The sequence below is a fragment of the Aotus nancymaae genome, unplaced genomic scaffold, assembly GCF_030222135.1.
Source record: "Aotus nancymaae isolate 86718 unplaced genomic scaffold, 86718_ANA_hifiasm-v0.15.2.pri h1tg000004l, whole genome shotgun sequence".
Classification (NCBI taxonomy): Eukaryota; Metazoa; Chordata; class Mammalia; order Primates; family Aotidae; genus Aotus; species Aotus nancymaae.
In genome coordinates this window covers 66,088,016-66,106,341 of record NW_026988415.1, presented here as the reverse complement: position 1 = coordinate 66,106,341, position 18,326 = coordinate 66,088,016, and the positions used below count along the sequence as shown (strand labels likewise).

The window sequence follows — 18,326 nt, the reverse complement described above, 5'->3', positions numbered from 1 at the left end:
AGTACAGTACAATATTTCAAAACCAAATTCACGTAACTTTTACTACAGAATAGTTATAATGGTTCTATTTAATTATAGTAATTGTTGTCAATCTCTCACTGTGCATTATATGTTAAACTTTATCATAAATATGTATGTATGAAAAAAGTGTGTACATAGAATTCAGTACTATCCACAGTTTCAGGCATCCATTGGGTCTTGGAACTTATCCCCTGTCAATAGGGGAGACTACTGTAGCATTAAATTTTTTACACAGGCGATAAAATCATCATGACAGGGGCAAAAGATACACAAAGATATAAGACCACCTTTGAAAACAGAGTGTTTACTTTATCATTAGAATGTAATAAACTTGTTCTAGATAACAGACACCTAAAGGAGGAGGTACAAACAAATTAGGATTAATGTGCATAGTAACTTCCATATCTTTTTTTTTTTTAAAGTTCTGAAATACATGTGCAGAACATGGAGGTTTGTTACATAGGTATACATGTGTCATGGTGGTTTGCTGCACCTATCAACCCATCATCTAGGTTTTTAGCCCCACATGCATTAGGTATTTGTACTAATGCTCTCCCTCCCATTGCCCCCAACCCTAAACAAGCCCCGCTGTGTGATGTTCCCCTCCCTGTGCCCACGTGTTCTCATTGTTCAATTCCCACTTACGAGTAATAACAGGCGGTGTTTGGTTTTCTGTTTCTGTGTTAGTTTGCTGAGAATGATGGCCTTCAGCTTCATCCATGTCCCTGCAAAGGACACGAACTCATACTTTTTTATGGCGACATAGTATTCCATGGGGTATATGTGCCACATTTTCTTTACCTAGTCTATCATGGATGGGCATTTGGGTTGGTTCCAAGTCTTTGAAATCGTAAATACTGCTGCAATAAACACATGTGTGCATGTGTCTTTATAATAAAATGATTTACAATCCTTTGGGTATAAACCCAGTGATGAGATTGCTGGGTCAAATGTTATTTCTGGTTCTAGATGCTTGAAGAAATTGCCACACTTGTCTTCCACAATAGTTGAACTACTTTACACTCCCACCAACAATATAAAAGGGTTCCTATTTCTCCACATCCTCTCCAGCATGTATTGTTTCCTGACTTTTTAATGATTGCCATTCTAACTGGCGTGAGATAGTATCTCATTGTGGTTTTGATTTGCATTTCTCTAATGATCAGTGATGATGAGCTTTCTTTCATGTTTGTTGGCCACATAAATGTCTTTTGAGAAATGTCTGTTCATATCCTTCATCCACTTTTTGATGGGGTTTTTGTTTCCTGTAAATTTGTTTAAGTTCCTTGTAGATTCGGGATATTAGACCTTTGTCAGATGGATAGACTGTAAAAACTTTCTCCCATTCTGTGGGTTGCCTGTTCACTCTAATGATAGTTTCTTTTGCTGTGCAGAAGCTCTTTAGTTTAATTAGATCCCATTTGTCAGTTTCGGCTTTGCCCATGCCTATGTCCTGAATGGTATTCCCTAGGTTTTCTTCTAGGGTTTTTATGGTTTTAGGTTTTACATTTAAGACTTTAATACATCTTGAGTTAATTTTTGTATAAGGTCTGAGGAAGGGGTCCAGTTTCTGCTTTCTGCATATGGTTAGCCAGTTTTCCCAGCACCATTTATTGAATACAGAATCCTTTCCCCATTGCTTGTTTTTCTCACATTTGTCAAAGATCAGATGGTTGTAGATGTATGGTGTTATTTCAGAGGTCTCTGTTCTGTTCCATTGGTATATATATCTGTTTTGGTACCAGTATCATTGTTTTGGTTACTGTAGCCTTGTAGTATAGTTTGAAGTCAAGTAGCGTGATGCTTCCAGCTTTGTTCTTTTTGCTTAGGATTGTCTTGGCTACACAGGCTCTTTTATGGTTCTATATGAAATTTAAAGTAGTTTGTCCTAGTTCTGTGAAGAAAGTCAATGGTAGCTTGATGGGAAGAGCATTGAATCTATAAATTACTTTGGGCAGTATGGCCATTTTCACAATATTGAATCTTCCTATCCATAAGCATAGAATGTTTTTCCATTTGTTTGTCTCCTCTCTTATTTCCTGGAGCAGTAGTTTGTAGTTCTCCTTGAGGAAATTCTTCACATCCCTTTTAGGTTGTATTCCTAGGCATTATATTCTCTTTGTAGCAATTGTGAATGGGATTTTGCTCATGATTTGGCTCTCTATTACTGATGTATAGGAATGCCTGTGATTTTTGCACATTGATTTTGTATCCTGAGACTTTGCTGAAGTTGCTTATCAGCTCAAGGAGATTTTGGGCTGAGACAATGGGATTTTCTAAATATACGATCATGTCATCTGCAAACAGAGATAATTTGACTTCCTCTCTTCTTATTTGAATATGCTTTGTTTCTTTCTCTTTCCTGATTGCCCTGGTGAGAACTTGCAATACTATGCTGAATAGGAGTGGTGAGAGAGGGCATCCTTGTCTTGTGCTAGTTTTCAAAGGGAATGCTTCCAGCATTTGCCCATTCAGTATGATATTGGCTGTGGGTTTGTCATAAATAGCTCTTATTATTTTGCGATATGTTCTATCAGTACCTAGTTTATTGAGTGTTTTTAGCATGAAGGGGTGTTTAATTTTATCGAAGGTCTTTTCTGCATCTATTGAGATAATCATGTGGTTTTTGTCATTGTTTCTGTTTATATGATGGATTATGTTTAGTGATTTGTCTATGTTGAACCAGCCTTGCATCACAGGGATGAAGCTGCCTGGATTGTGGTGGATAAGCTTTTTAATGTGCTGCTAGATTCAGTTTGCCAGTATTTTATTGAGGATTTTCACATCGATGTTCACCAGGGATATTGGCCTGAAATTTTATTTTTCTGTTGTATCTCTGCCAGGTTTTGGTATCAGGATGATGCTGGCCTCATAAAATGAGTTAGGGAGGAATCCTTCTTTTTCTATTGTTTGGAACAGTTTCAGAAGGAATGGTACCAGCTCCTGTTTGTACCTCCGGTAGAATTTGGCTGTGAATCCATTTGGTCCTGGGCTTTTTTTGGTTGGTAGGCTATTAATTAGCTTTGTCCCAGAGGGGCACCAGCCTGATGCCACCTGGAGCTCTCCAGTATGACATGTCTGTCAAGCCCTGCTGGGAGGTCTCTCCCAGTCAGGAGGCACTGGGGTCAGAGACCCGATGGAGGAGGCAGTCTGTCCCCTAGCAGAGCTTGAGCACTGTGCTGGGAGAATCCTCATTGTTAGGATCTGCTGCTCTCTTCAGAGTTGTCAGGCAGGAACGTTTAAGTCCACTGAAGCTGCCCCTTTCCCCAGGTTCACTGTCCCAGGGAGATGAGAGTTTTATCTATAAGCCTCTGAGTGGGGCTGCTGCCTTTCTTTCAGAGATGCCCTGCCCAGTGAGGAGGAATCTAGAGAGGCAGTCTGGCCACAGCCACTTTGCCACGCTGTGGTGAGTTCTACTCAGTCCAAACTTCTTGGCCTCCTTAGCTCAATCAGGGGAAAACCACCTACTCAAGGCTCACTAATGGCAGACACCCCTCCCCTCAACAAGCTTGATCTTCATTATGGGCTTCACTTCAGACTGCTGTGCTGGCAGTGAGAATTTCAAGCCAGCAGTTCTTAGCTTGCGGGTTCCGTGGGAGTGGGACTTGCTGAGTGAGACCACTTAGCTCCCTGGCTTTAGCCCCCTTTCCAGGGGAGTGAACAGTTCTGTCTCACTGGGATTCCAGGCACTACTGCGGTATTTAAAAAAAAAAAAAAACACCTCCTCTAGCTAGCTCGGTGTCTGCTCAGACACCCAGTTTCGTGCTTGAAACCCAGAGCCCTGATGGAGTTGGCACACTAGGGAATCTCCTGGTTTTCGGACTGCAAAAACCGTGGGAAAAGCTAGATAGCTAGACTCTCACGGCTTCCCTTGGCTAGGGCAGGGAGATCTCCAGCTCCTTGCACTTCCCAGGAGAGGCAACGCCCCACCTGCTTCTGCTTACTCTTCATGGGCTACACCCACTGCCTAACAGTGTCTCAATGAGATGAAGGAGTACCTCAGTTAGAAATACAGAAATCCCACAGCTTCTATGTTTTGGTCTCGCTGGGAGCTGCAGACCGGAGCTGTTCCTATTCAGCCTTTTTTTTTTTTTTTTTTTGAGACAGAGTCTTGTTCTGCACTCAGGCTGGAATACAGTGACATGACATCAGTTCACTGCAACCTCTGCCTACTAGGTTCAAGCAATTCTCCTGCCTCAGCCTCCCAAGTAGCTGGGATTACAGTCACGCACCACCACGCCTGGCTAATTTCTGTAATTTCAGTAGACAGGGTTTCACCACGTTGGCCAGGCTGGTCTTGAACTCCTAACCTCAAGTGACCCACCTGCTTCAGATTCCCAAAGTGCTCAGATTACAGGTATGAGACACTAATATATATTTTGATATATACATCGTATCATGACATTTATGCTCTTTTCATGAAATCCATACCGTAATAAATTCAGCATCTGTTACATGCATCCACTCCGAAAAACAGATGTCTATGCTAAACAACTCATGAAATCTTCATTTTGGTATTATTGTCTCCATTGCACACATGAAGAAACATCTCAGATACTGGGTAGCTTTCCCAAGGTTACACAGCAAGAGAACTGGATTTGAACCCAAAGCTGACACCACATCATGCAGTTCCAAATTAAATCAAGTTGAGACTAGAGCTTAAACTGTCTGAATTTTATTACAAAGAACTGGAGATGAATCCATTTCCCCACTATTTCCTTTCTCCAAAACTTAAAAAATATCAGATGCAAATGGAACTCTTACTGAAGTTGAATGGCAATCTCTAAATGATGAATAATCTCTAAATAAACAAATAAAATAATCTCTAAATCAAAAAATATTCTTTGAAAAACTCCTCTAATGCTGGAAAAACAATAGGTAAACAATAATATAGTTTGGTTCCATTTGTAACTTAAGAAAAGCCTGAAATTCAATAGAAGGGAAGTATTATCTTTAAAAATATAATTGTAACTGTAAAGTGTAAATGTAAAGACAATTACACCTCATTCAATGTCTTCTCTTTCCTATAATAATATTCCAACTATGCAAGTTTTAGGTTAAGAACTCTTCCCTCCCCCTGCATTCCCCTTTCCTGGTAAGAGTAAGTACACTATAGAAAATGAAATACTTTTTAAAAACTGTGAAGTGCAAAATAGAAGTCACCTAAAATCTGACCATCCAGAGATAATCATGTAAGGAAATTCTAGCCAGGCGTGGTGGCTCACGCCAGTAATCCCAGAACTTTGGGAGGCCGAGGTGGGCAGATCACCTGAGGTCAGGAGTTCAAGATCAGCCTGGCCAACACAGTACAACCCCGTCTCTACTAAAAATAGAAAAAAAATTAGCCAGGCTTTGTGGCACACTCCTATAATCCCAGCTATTAGGGAGGCTGTGGCAGAAGAATCGCTTGAACCCCGGGAGGCGGAGGTTGCAGTGAGCGGAGATCATGCCACTGCACTTCAGCTTTGGTGATAGAGCAAGACTGCATCTCAAAAGAAAAAAAAAATTTAAACATATACCTGATTTTAACAAAATGAAATGGTTACTGCTTTACAACCTTTTCTCTCCATTAAGATACTGTGAATATTTTTCTGCATCATTAAATATTCTTCTAAAACATCATTTTTATTTTATTTTTTATTTTATTTTTTTTAAATCACTGAGGAAAACATTCTGCTGAATAAAACATCATTTTTTAATGGCAGCACAATATTCCATGATGTAAAGCTGCCATTTCTTTTTCAAGCTAACGGAACTTAAAGATGGGATAGTCTTTGGTTGCATAATTGCAGCTGCCTACTAATAGGATATATAACATGGCTGTTAAATTTTAAAATCACCAGGCATGGTGGTTCACGCCTGTAATCCAAGCACTTTGGAGGCCAAGGTGGGTGGATCACCTGAGGTCAGGAGTTCAAGACCAGGCTGACCAACATGGTGAAACCCTGTCTTTAAAAAAAAAAAAATTTTTTTAATCAATTTTTATTTATTCAGATCATAAGTACTACAATAAAAAATGGGCAATGTGGCTGGGCGCGGTGGCTCATGACTGTAATCCCAGCACTTTGGGAGGCCAAGGCAGGCGGATCACGAGGTCAAGAGATCGAGACCATCCTGGCCAACATAGTGAAACCCCGTCTCTACTAAAATACAAAAATTAGCTGGGCGTAGTGGCCCATGCCTGTAGTCCCAGCTACTTGGGAGGCTGAGGCAGGATAATTGCTTGAACCAGAGAGACGGAGGTTGCAGTGAGCCAAGATCATACCACTGCACTCCAGCCTGGCACCTGGTAACAAAGCAAGACTCTGCCTCAAAAAAAAAAAAAAAAAGCAACCTGAGTTGACTATTACGAAAGAGTAACTGAGAAAAATAAGCTGACACTTGTTTTACATTCACTTAAAGAATTACCAATGCTTGTTTATGCTTTTGACTTAAATATTAAATTACAACTGTCTACACAAAAACGTTAGCCAGGATGAAGAACTGTAGAACAAGAACATTCTCAAGCTGCCAGTGGAAGTATAAATTAGAAGAACTACTAGGGAGAAAGAAACCCTAGCATATATGCAAAGGAGACATGTTTAAGAATATTCATAAGAACAGTCTCTAGTAGCACCAAATTAGGAGGGAAAAAAACTAAATATCCACCAGTAGCAAACTATTATATATATAACTTAATACTAAACAGAAATGAAGGCTGGGAGCAGTGGCTCACACCTGTAATCCCAGAATTCTGGGAGGCTGAGGCGGGTGGATCACTTGAGACCAGGAGTTCGAGACCAGCCTGGGCTGAGTTTGAGACCAGCTTGGGCAACATGGAGAAACCCTGTCTCTCCTGAAAATACAAAAATTAGCCAGGTGTGGTGGTCAATGCCTGTAATCCCAGCTCCTTGGGAGGCTGAGGCACGAGAATTGCTTGAACCTGGGAGCAGAGGTTGCAGTGAGCTGAGATCACGCCACTGCACACTACAGTCTGGGCAACAAAGTGAGACTCTCTCTCCAAATACAAAAATTAAAATTAAAAAAAAATAAACAGGAGTGAAAAGTGGGTAATATCAATCAGTGCTGCCCAACAGACATAAAATGTAAAGCACAAATATATATTAAAATTTTCTAGTAGCCACATTTTAAAAAAGGAAAACATAGGTAGAATATTTGTATTTTATTTAATCCAATACATCCAAACTATTATCAGTTCAGTATGTGGTCAATATATCAGAGTTTTTCAGATTCTGGAATATCTACATTAAACGTCTGAGCAGTTCCTTTGAGAGTCATGTCAATGATCAAAAAATTTTGGGTTTTGGAGCATTTTCTATTTCAGATCTTTCGATTAGGGATAGTAAACATTTAGTGAGATATTTTACATTCTTTTTTTAATACTAAATATCTGAAATTCCATGTACAAATATATTTCTAGCACATCTCAATGTGGACTAGCTACATTTCAAGTACTCAATAGCCACAGATAGTGGCTACTGTATTGGACAGTGCAGATCTAGAGTTACATCAAAATCCTAAAAACAGCCCTTTCCCCTGGCTGGCAGCGCGGAGGCCGCACGATGCCTGGAGTTACTATAAAAGACGTGCACCAGCAGGAGTTCGTCAGAGCTCTGGCAGCCTTTCTCAAAAAGTCTGGGAAGCTGAAAGTCCCTGAATGGGTGGACACCGTCAAGCTGGCCAAGCACAAAGGGCTTGCTCCCTACGATGAGAACTGGTTCTACACGTGAGCTGCTTCCACAGCGCGGCACCTGTACCTCCAGGGTGGTGCTGGTGTTGGCTCCATGACCAAGATCTATGGGGGACGTCAGAGAAATGGCGTCAAGCCCAGCCACTTCAGTCGAGGCTCCAAGACCGTGGCCTGCTGGGTCCTCTAAGCCCTGGAGAGGCTGAAAATGGTGGAAAAGGACCAAGATGGGGGCTGCAAACTGACACCTCAGGGACAGAGAGATCTGGACAGAATTGGCGGACAGGTGGCAGATGCCAACAAGAAGCATTAGAACAAACCATGCTGGGTTAATTAAATTGCCTCATTCATTAAAAAAAAAAAAAAAAAGCAAGTTGCCAAATAAAATGTACTATATGATGCCACTTACATAAACTTGTAAAACTGAAAAAATTCTAAATAAGATTTATGTATATGGATACCTATTTATGTAGAAAACATAATAAAATAACTTATGAGGCTTCAACTCTATCTGTAATGTTTTAGTTCTTTAAAAGAAATCTAAAGCAAATATGACATAAGATTTTAAAATATTTCCCAATTAAATAAAAATAGAATATGCTTACTTCTGTTTACATTCGAGTATTTACTTCTGAAAATATGCTACAGAAATATTTAGTGTGTAAATGTCATATTTCACTTTGTACTACATAGGTCCATACCATCTTTCTGTCCTTCATGTATTAAGTTTGATAATAGAAGTTCAAGGAAAAGTTCAAAAAGATTAAGGATAAAAACTGATTTTGTCTTGTTTATTCAACAAGCATTTACTGTACGATTATTGCATGTATTCAAGTAGTTCATAATGTGGTTAACAGCTTTTTGTTATAAGCAATCATATAGAGATGAAAGTATATTTTGGCACTATGTAGAACAACAAGATCAAAGTAAAAGAGCAAAATATTAAAACAGTGAGTTTGGGCCCTAAGAGTAATTGTTTAATGGAAAATTTTTAAAGGCATTCTTCTTTTTATGTATATATTTAAAAGGTATGGCCAGGCGCAGTATCTCACATCTGTAATCTCAGCACTTTGGGAGGCTGAAGGGGACATAGCTTGAGCTCAAGCGTTCAAGACCAGCATAGGCAACATGGCAAAACCCCATCTCCACAAAAACTACAAAAATTAGCCAGGCATGCTAGCGTACACCTGTAGTTCCAGCTACTTGGGGGACTGAGGTGGGAAGACCACTTGAGCCTGGGAGGTCAAGGAGGCAGTGAGCTGTGATCGTGTCACTGCACTCCAGCTGGGGCAACAGTGCGAAACCCTGGCTCAATTAATCAATCAAAGTGTAAAACATGATGTTTTGATATACATATACATAGTGAAATGATTACTATGGTCAAGCAAATTAACATGTCCATCTCCACATCTAGTTACCTTTTCTGTGTGTGCTGAAAACACCTGAAATCTACTCTTTTAACAAATTTCCAGTAAATGATACAATATTAACTATAGTCATCGTGCTGTACATTAGATCTCTACACTTAGTCATCCTATATGATTCCAACTTTGTAACCTTTAACCAGTATCTCCCCATTTCTCCCACTTTTCCACCCCTATTTAACTACCTTTATTCTCTCTTCCCTTGCAGGCTTGGCATTTTTAGATTCCACATACAGGCTGAAATCATGAAGTATTCTTTTTTCTGTGTCTGGCTAATTTCACTTTGCAAAACATCCTCCAGGTTCATCTATGTTGTCACAAATGGCAAGCACATTGGTTTAGTGTACCATCTTGAGATACACAATGACTCACTGGAAGAGATTTTTTTTAAAGACTGGAATAAACGCACAAGCAAAATTCTCATTATTCATTCTACTTAGTTTTAGCTAAATACTGTATATTACTTGTACATAGCTAAATATTCTAATAAAGGTTCACAGAACATGAAGGAAAAGTTCAAAATGGGAAACACTGGAACGAATCATAGAGACTATGAGTTGCTATAATGTGGAACTTCAGATATAACAGTCTTTCAAAACAAGAAAAACAATTAGTTGAAAATGTGACTTTAAAAACTGAACCTTAATTATACTAATATCTGTAATTTATTTTGAAATGAATAAGAAAATAAAATGGAATGTCACATCAATGGAGAGTTGAACAGACGGATCAATATGTGATAAAACAAGAAGAATATAATGTTAAAGATAGAATCTAGGTGCTAATAATATTGGTGTTCAGTGTAAAATTCTTTAAACTTTGCTGTAAGCTTTTAAATTTTCATAGTATGTTAAAAATTAAACTTTAGCCAGGCGCGGTGGCTCACGCCTGTAATCCCAGCACTCTGGGAGGCCGAGGCGGGTGGATCATGAGGTCAAGAGATCGAGACCATCCTGGTCAACATGGTGAAACCCCGTCTCTACTAAAGATACAAAAAATTAGCTGGGCATGGTGGCGCGTGCCTGTAATCCCAGCTACTCAGGAGGCTGAGGCAGGAGAATTGCCTGAACCCAGGAGGCAGAGGTTACGGTGAGCCGAGATCGCGCCATTGCACTCCAACCTGGGTAACAAGAGCAAAACTCTGTCTCAAAAAAAAAAAAAATTAAACTTTAATGTGAGGATAATAGCTTCTAAACTACAACTATGATGTGTATTCACACCAGAAGCAAAAAAATCAACTTATCTTTTCGCAAATAGTTCATTTTAGATAAATACCCCATGGTATCATTTGTTTAACAAACACTTCAATACAATATGATTATGTCTGGAATTTAGTCTAGAATAATCCACTGCAGGGGAAGGGTTAACCAAATTCAACTAACTGCAAGATGATAGATGATAACTGTTGAAGCTGGGTGACAGGTACTTAGGGGGTTCGTTAAGCCATATATATATATATTTTTTAGATGGTCTCACTCTTGTTGTCCAGGCTGGACTGCAATGGTGCAATCTTGGCTCACTGCAACCTCCGCCTCCTGGGTTTAAGCGATTCTTCTGACTCAACCTTCTAAGTAGTTGGGATTACAGGTGCCTGCCACTACGCCCGGCTAATTTTTGTGTTTTTAGTAGAGCCAGGGTTTCACCATGTTGGCCAGGCTGGTCTTGAACTCCTGACCTCAGGTGATCTGCCCACCTGGGCCTTCCAAAGGGCTGGGATTACAGGCGTGAGCCACCGCACTATTATACTATTTTCTTATTTCTGCATATGCTTGCAATTTTCCAGAATAAAGAAGTCAAATAGTCTGGACACAGTGGTGCATGCCTGTAATCCCAGCACTTTGGGAGGCCGAGGAAAGCAGATCACTTGAGCTTAGGAGTTTAAGATCAGCCTGGGCAACATGATGAAACCCCATCTCAACAAAAAATAAAAAAATTAGCCAAGTGTGGTGGCAAAGGCCTGTAGACCCAGCTACTCAGGAGGCTGAGGTGGGAGAATCACTTGCACCCAGGAGATCTAGGCTGCAGTAGCCAAGATCACGTTACTGTACTCTAGCCTGGGAAACAGAGTGAGACCCTGTCTCAAAAAAAATAAATATATAGAGAATGTTTTAATACCTAGCTCAGGATACTATAGCCTAAAGCAGATAAAATAAGCTATTTCAATTTTTTATATTAAAGGTATAATTAATCCTGGCTTAACTTAAAATCATTATCTTGTAAAAATGTACTGATCCTTGTTCTACTATTGTATTACGCACTTAGGGTATTAAATGTCATGAACTTAGGGTATTAAGAGAAGTACCTTGAGTTCCCAAAGTCTAATGCAAGCTTCTGGACTCTGCTCACTCTGATCGAAGAATTTAAAAGAATGTTACCTGTTCTACGGCCAACTTCTAACTTACTCCACATTTTTCACAACAAAAACCCACAAGTAATAAAAAAATGGCAATCCAAATTCCAATACATATAGAAGACATATGATGCAAAAATCAAATGAGTATTTTTCCTGTAGAAACAGTAGAAATAGAAATTACTCAAATTTTACAGAAGACTAGAATTGGTTTACTCCTCACTTTTTTCTCCCACCACAGACTTCCTCCTAGCTCAGTAAGCAGGATTATTCTTTCTAGTAAAGTTAACCTACTCTGACCTCTAATAAGTATACTAAGCTAGTTACTGGACATAAAACGGAGTCAAAACTATGGACTACGTGAATTCAATGTAGAAACTGCATTTCACAACAAAGAATACATACAAGCTACTTTAAGATTAGGAAAATAAACTTTTCCAATCAAAAACAACTATGTTGGCCGGGCACGTGGCTCACACCTGTAATCCTAACACTCTGGGAGGCTGAGGCAGGTGGATCACCTGAGGTCAAGAGTTCAAGACCAGCCTGGCCAACATGGTGAAACCCTGCCTCTACAAAAATTAGCCAGGCATGGTGGTGAGTACCTGTGATCCCAGCTACATGGGGGGCTGAGGCAGAACTGCTTGAACCCAGGAGATGGAGACTGCCGTGAGCTGAGATTAAGCCATGAGTGACAGAGCAAAAAGGAGCAAAAACTCCATCTCAAAACAAACAAACAAACAAAACAACTATGTCAATGACTAACTGCATACTCTAAGAAAAACCCCCTTAGCCTCTGGGCTATACCGTAATGATTTCAGTAAGTAATTACCTCATCTTAATTTAAAGAGTAAGAAAACAGCTCTGAAGCATAATAATACAAGTAATCAAGAAGATTCTAAATAGTCTATTGTCACAATAGATAAAACAGTAGCTAATTTACTTCAGATTGTGGCACTGATAGAAAAATCACTTTAAGATGAGTGGGGTGAGGCGGCTCATGCCTGTAATCCCCAGCACTTTGGGAGGCCAAGGAGGGCGGATCACCTGAGGTGGGGAGGTCGAGACTGGCCTGACCAACATGGAGAAACCCCGTCTCTACTAAAAATACAAAAAATTAGCCAGGCAAGGTGGTGCATGCCTGTCATCCCAGCTAGGGGAGGCTGAGGTAGGAAAATCGCTTGAACACAGGAGGCGGAGGTTGTGGTGAGGCGAGATCGCGCCATTGCACTCCAGCCTGGGCAACAAGAGCAAAACTCCGTATCAAAAAAAAAAAAAAAATCACTTTAAGATATAACAGATGTCCTTTATTTTATTTTCTCGAACAAGAGTTTTAACACATACCTTACAGAAAAATAGTCTACTTTTGTACTTCTTTGGTAGAGGTGGAGTTTTATGATTTGCCCAGGCTGGTCTCGAACCCCTGAGCTTAAGCACACTGTCCACCTCAGCCTCTTGAAGTGTTGGGGTTACAGGTGTGAGCTACCACGCTTGGCCCTGAAAAGTATGTTTAATGGTTACATTATCATGGAGAATTGGATGGTGTAAAACAATAGCAGTTCTCATATTTGAAAATAAACTGATGTAATGAAACAAATGAGAGGGACAAATAATACAGTAAAAAGAATAAAAATACACATATGGACAGGTCTGTGGAAATTGTATTAAAGCCTACCACTCCCAGATTGTTAACACAGAAGTGTTAATAAAATACACAGAAAACAACCTAATGGACTAGTTAAAAACACAGTACTGCACCAAAAACCTTGAACTGGGAGTCAGATAACCTTGGTTCTAGTCCTAATTACTAATTAGATCTATGCCCTTAAGCAAACTGAACTCAATTTTCTCATTTGTAAAATGAGAGAACTTTACTAGATGAATTAAAATGCTTTCCATCTATAAAATTTGCTTCTGGAAAAGACCATCTAACCAACATAATAGATTTTTTTTTTTTTTTGAGATGGAATCTCGCTCTGTTGCCCAGGCTGGAGGGCAATGGCGCAATCTCGGCTGACTGCAACCTCCACCTCCTGGGTTAAAGCAATTCTCCCACCTCAGCCTCTCCAGTAACTGGAATTACAGGCACCTGCCATCATGCTTGGCAAATTTTCTCTATTTTTGTAGAGACAGAGTTTCACCATGTTGGCCAGGCTGGTCTTGAACTCCTGACCTCGAGTGATCCACCCACCTCAATCTCCCAAAGTGCTGGGATTACAGGAATGAACCATAGCACCCAGCCCCAACATAATAGATTTAAGAGTAAGTCAGCTGCAGGTCCACTCCTGGAAATAATAACCTTTTCCTCTGTGATATATTGATGCCCACATCCCTCAGCTGTTTTATTCACACTATCCTCAGACCAAAGGAGAAGTCTGGATCACTTAAGGATTCCCAACCCCAAACTGTATTTCTGAAATGCTATTGCCTTCCTCTTCTTATCTAGGTTACCTGATATGATTGTTATATAACTCAACAGGTCACTGAGATAAAATTTTAGATGTAAAAGCAGTTTAAAATGAGAGACTAAACTAAAAAGATTCACTACAGATTAAAAGGAAAAAAATTGAGGCTCAGGGTCACAGTTATCAGAAGACCCAGAACTAAAAGTTACAGAAACTGTAATCCAGTGCTTTTTCAACACTCCATTCTATTAATAACACTACGTTCCATAACTTGAAAATATTTTGATTCAATTTCATGTTACCCAAGGTTTCAAAGTTATTTTATTATTTTATCAACTATTTAAGTAAAAATCAAGTTATTATCGCTTAATGGAAGATATATCCTAAGAAATTTACTTTACCTATCACACCACTGTTAATTTATCATCCTGTTTAAAGCAGAAAACTCAACAGTCCTCACAAACATCTGGTCCCAGGGTAAGGAAAGACTTCTTACATTGTTTCCTACATTTTAGAAAAGCACATATAACAAAGATTTTATCATTACACAAATGAATACTGCTTTAAACAATAATTTTTATTGAAAAACTTACGAATAAAAGGAAATGTTTTAACTGTCCAGCTTTTTTGATACAGAAATTATCCTTTTATTTTTTTATTCATTCAACTGATTATTTTAAATTGGATCACAACTAAGCCAGGCTACTCAAAACTAAGGAAATGTTAACCACAGCCATGTTTCCTCAGAAGATCATTAAATCCACATACAGAAAAAAATTTGTTCATAGACAATTATCTTACAAAACAGAAATAGAATACGTAAGCTATATAAACTAAACATATCTTTGGAAATACTTCTAGAAACTTCTTAGAAGGCAAAACACTATCCATTATCCTAACACTCAAAACCATAAAAATTTCACTTCTGAAATCAGTATCAACAGAGCTCCTTTGAGAAATCCTGCTTTAAAGTAACAAAGTTTGGAGACTTCTCTCAAATTTAATCTATCTATGTATCTAATGTCTATATGGTAAACAAAAACACATTAAAGGCTCAGAGCTTATAGCTTACCAACTTTTTCTTTCCCTACAAACCACCATCACAATCCAGAATTTTTACCCCAAAGGAAGAGAGAGTTAGGGGACCAATGGACAAAAATGGAAAAAGTAAGCCAGGTACCATGGTGTGCACCTGCAGTCCCTGCTACTCAATACGCTAAGGCCAGGAGTACGAGGCTGCAGTGTACTATGTTCACACCTGTGAATAGCCACTGCAACCTAGCCTGGACAACATAGTAAGATCCCATCTCAAATACATAGTTTTTTTTTTAATCTTCTAAAAAAAAAAAGCAGCAAATTATGTCACACATGAGAATTGTTTTTCCACAAACTGTTCTTCTTTTATTTTTTTTTTAAGATGGAGTCTCACTCTGTAGCCCAGCCTGGAGTGTAGTGCCATGATCTTGGCTCACTGCAACCATCACCTCCCAGGTTCTGGTTCAAGCAATTCTCCTGCCTCAGCATCTGAAGTAGCTGGGATTACAGATGCATTCCACCATGCCGAGCTAATTTTTATATTTTTAGTAAAGACAGAGTTTCACCACGTTGGCCATGCTGGTCTTGAACTCCTGACCTCATGATCAACCTGTCTTGGCGTCCCAAAGGGCTGGGATTATAGGCATGAGCCACCGCGCCTGACCCATGAACTGTTCTTAAATGGATTGCAACAAACAGAAACAATCTGGGAGTGGTAGGCTTTAATACAATTTCCACAGACCTGTCCATATGTGTATTTTTATTCTTTTTACTGTATTATTTGTCCCTCTCATTTGTTTCATTACATCAGTTTATTTTCAAATATGAGAACTGCTATTGTTTTACACCATCCAATTCTCCATGATAATGTAACCATTAAACATACTTTTCAGGGCCAAGCGTGGTAGCTCACACCTGTAACCCCAACACTTCAAGAGGCTGAGGTGGACAGTGTGCTTAAGCTCAGGGGTTCGAGACCAGCCTGGGCAAATCATAAAACTCCACCTCTACCAAAGAAGTACAAAAATTAGCCAGGAGTGGTGGCACACACTACTTAGGAGACTTAAGTGGGAGGATCACTTGAGCCCAGAAGGTTGAGGCTGCAGTGAGCTGAGATTGTGCCACTAAACTCCAGCCTAGGCAACAGAGCAAGACTGACTGAAAATAAAAATGGGAAATGATAAACTTTTTTTTTTTTTTTTTTGACAAAGAGTCTCTCTCTGTCACCCAGGCTGGAGTGTAGCAGCGCCACCTCAGCTCACTGCAACCTCCACCTCCAGGATTCAAGTGATTCTCCTACCTCAGCCTCCGAAGTAGCTGGGATTATAGACACATGCCACCACGCCTGGCTAATTTTTGTATTTTTTTAGAGATGGGATTTCACCATGTTGGCCAGGCTGGTTCCAAACTCTTGACCTCAAGTACTCTGCCCGACTCGGCCTCCCAAAGTGCTGGGCTTACAGGTGTGAGCCACCGCCCAAAAATGATAAACTTTACATAGAAAAATGTACTGGAAACCACCCCAAATGATTAAAATTACCATCATCAGTAATGGGACCAACCAACGTCATGCATCTCCTGTTACAGAGGCACTGAAAACAACAACATACCATCACTTCTGTGTTACTTCTGCCAAAAACGCATACCTTTCATCTAATCATAAGGAAGCATCACACAAATCCAAATTGAAATACATTCTAAAAAATAACTGCCCTATACTCTTCAAAAATGTCAAGATCAGGACAGACAAAGAGAGGCCACAGAACTGCTCCAAATTAAAAGGACATTATTAGGGTAATGAAAATTTAAATACAGATTTTTGCCCACTTCACTCCTGCTTTGAATATCAAGAATCTTCATCAATATTGACAGTATGTCAGAATTTGACAAATAAGGATGAAAAAGTCTACACACAGGGTGATGTGATTCAAGGGTAACACATGACATCTAATTTTAGTTTTATATAAATCTCCATCCCTTCCTAATTTCCTACTTTACAGGCTAGAGTTATCTTCTCAAGTTTAATATTCACCATCCACCATTTTTATCACTTCACTGTATCACTGTTCTTTTAAAAAGCTGATCATATTTCTCTACAAACTGTAGAGCATTTGTTTTAAAGTATTTGTTGGTTTTCTATAATGAAAAGGAGAAAATAAAACAGTTCAGCATAGCATAAAAAGCTTCTCTCGGCTGGGCATGGTGGCTCACATCTGTAATCCCAGCACTTTGGGAGGCCAAGGCAGGCAGATCACAAGGTCAGGAGTTCGAGGCCAGCCTGGCCAACATGGTGAAACCCTGTCTCTACTAAAAATACAAAATTAGCCAGGCGTGGTGGCACCCGCCTGTAATGCCAGCTACTCAGGAGGCTGAAGCAGAAGAATCACTTAAACCAGGAAGGAGGAGGTAGCAGTGAGCAAAGAGTGAGCCATTGTACTACAGCCTGGGTGACAGTTCAAGACCCTTTCTCAAAAAAAAAAAAAAAAAAAAAAAGCTTTTCTCAAACCTGACCCCAATTAGCTTCCTTCTTTTTACTTCTACCTCCCATATTCTCTCCAATCATACTTAATATCTCATTTTTCTCAAGGTACTCAAGGGCTCTTCTACCGTAACTGTAGACATATCCTGTTCTACCACCTAGAGTATTTCCCCCTCCTCACATTTCCCCCACCATCATCAATGACCCAACTCAAAACTGCTCTCTCTCTTGGGAAAATACTTGCCATCAACTCTCTAAGGTAATATTTGCTATTCTTCCACATCTCTTGGTTTATATCACTATAACTGTACTTAACCACATAGCCTATTTCAACCATTTACTCCTTCATTTAGCTCAGTATTCATTATCTATGAACATCTATTATCTAGAACAGTGGTTCTTAAGAACATAACAGCCACAGGGAACATCTGGCAATTTCTGGAAATATTTTTGGTTATCACAACTCAGGGTAGGGGTGTTAATTGGTATCTAGTGGGTAGAGGTCAGGGGTAAAGTGCATTCACAGGACAGCCTCTAACAAAAAATTTTCTGGACAAAATGTCTATAGTGCCAAGGTTGAGACAATCTGTTCTAAAATAATACTTGGGTCATGTTAAGCCTTAAAAGTGTTTATCGCTGGGCGCGGTGGCTCACACCTGTAATCCCAGCACTTTGGGAGGCCGAGGCGGGTGGATCACGAGGTCAAGAGATCGAGACCATCCTGGTCAACATGGTGAAACCCCGTCTCTACCAAAAATACAAAAGAAATTAGCTGGGCACGGTGGCGCGCGCCTGTAATCCCAGCTACTCGGGAGGCTGAGGCAGGAGAATTGCCTGAACCCAGGAGGCGGAGGTTGCGGTGAGCCGAGATCGCACCATTGCACTCCAGCCTGGGTAACAAGAGCGAAACTCTGTCTCAAAAAAA

General features: G+C 39.8%; 1 protein-coding gene and 1 pseudogene across 10 annotated transcripts in view; one reads left to right on the top strand and one right to left on the bottom strand.

The window, feature by feature from the left end:
- Window positions 1-18,326, bottom strand: part of ATRX (ATRX chromatin remodeler) — a 282,824-nt gene that overhangs the window by 251,039 nt on the left and 13,459 nt on the right. The gene's annotated exons all lie outside the window — the stretch shown is intronic.
- On the top strand, window positions 7,554-8,061 carry LOC105719613 (small ribosomal subunit protein eS19-like; annotated as a pseudogene).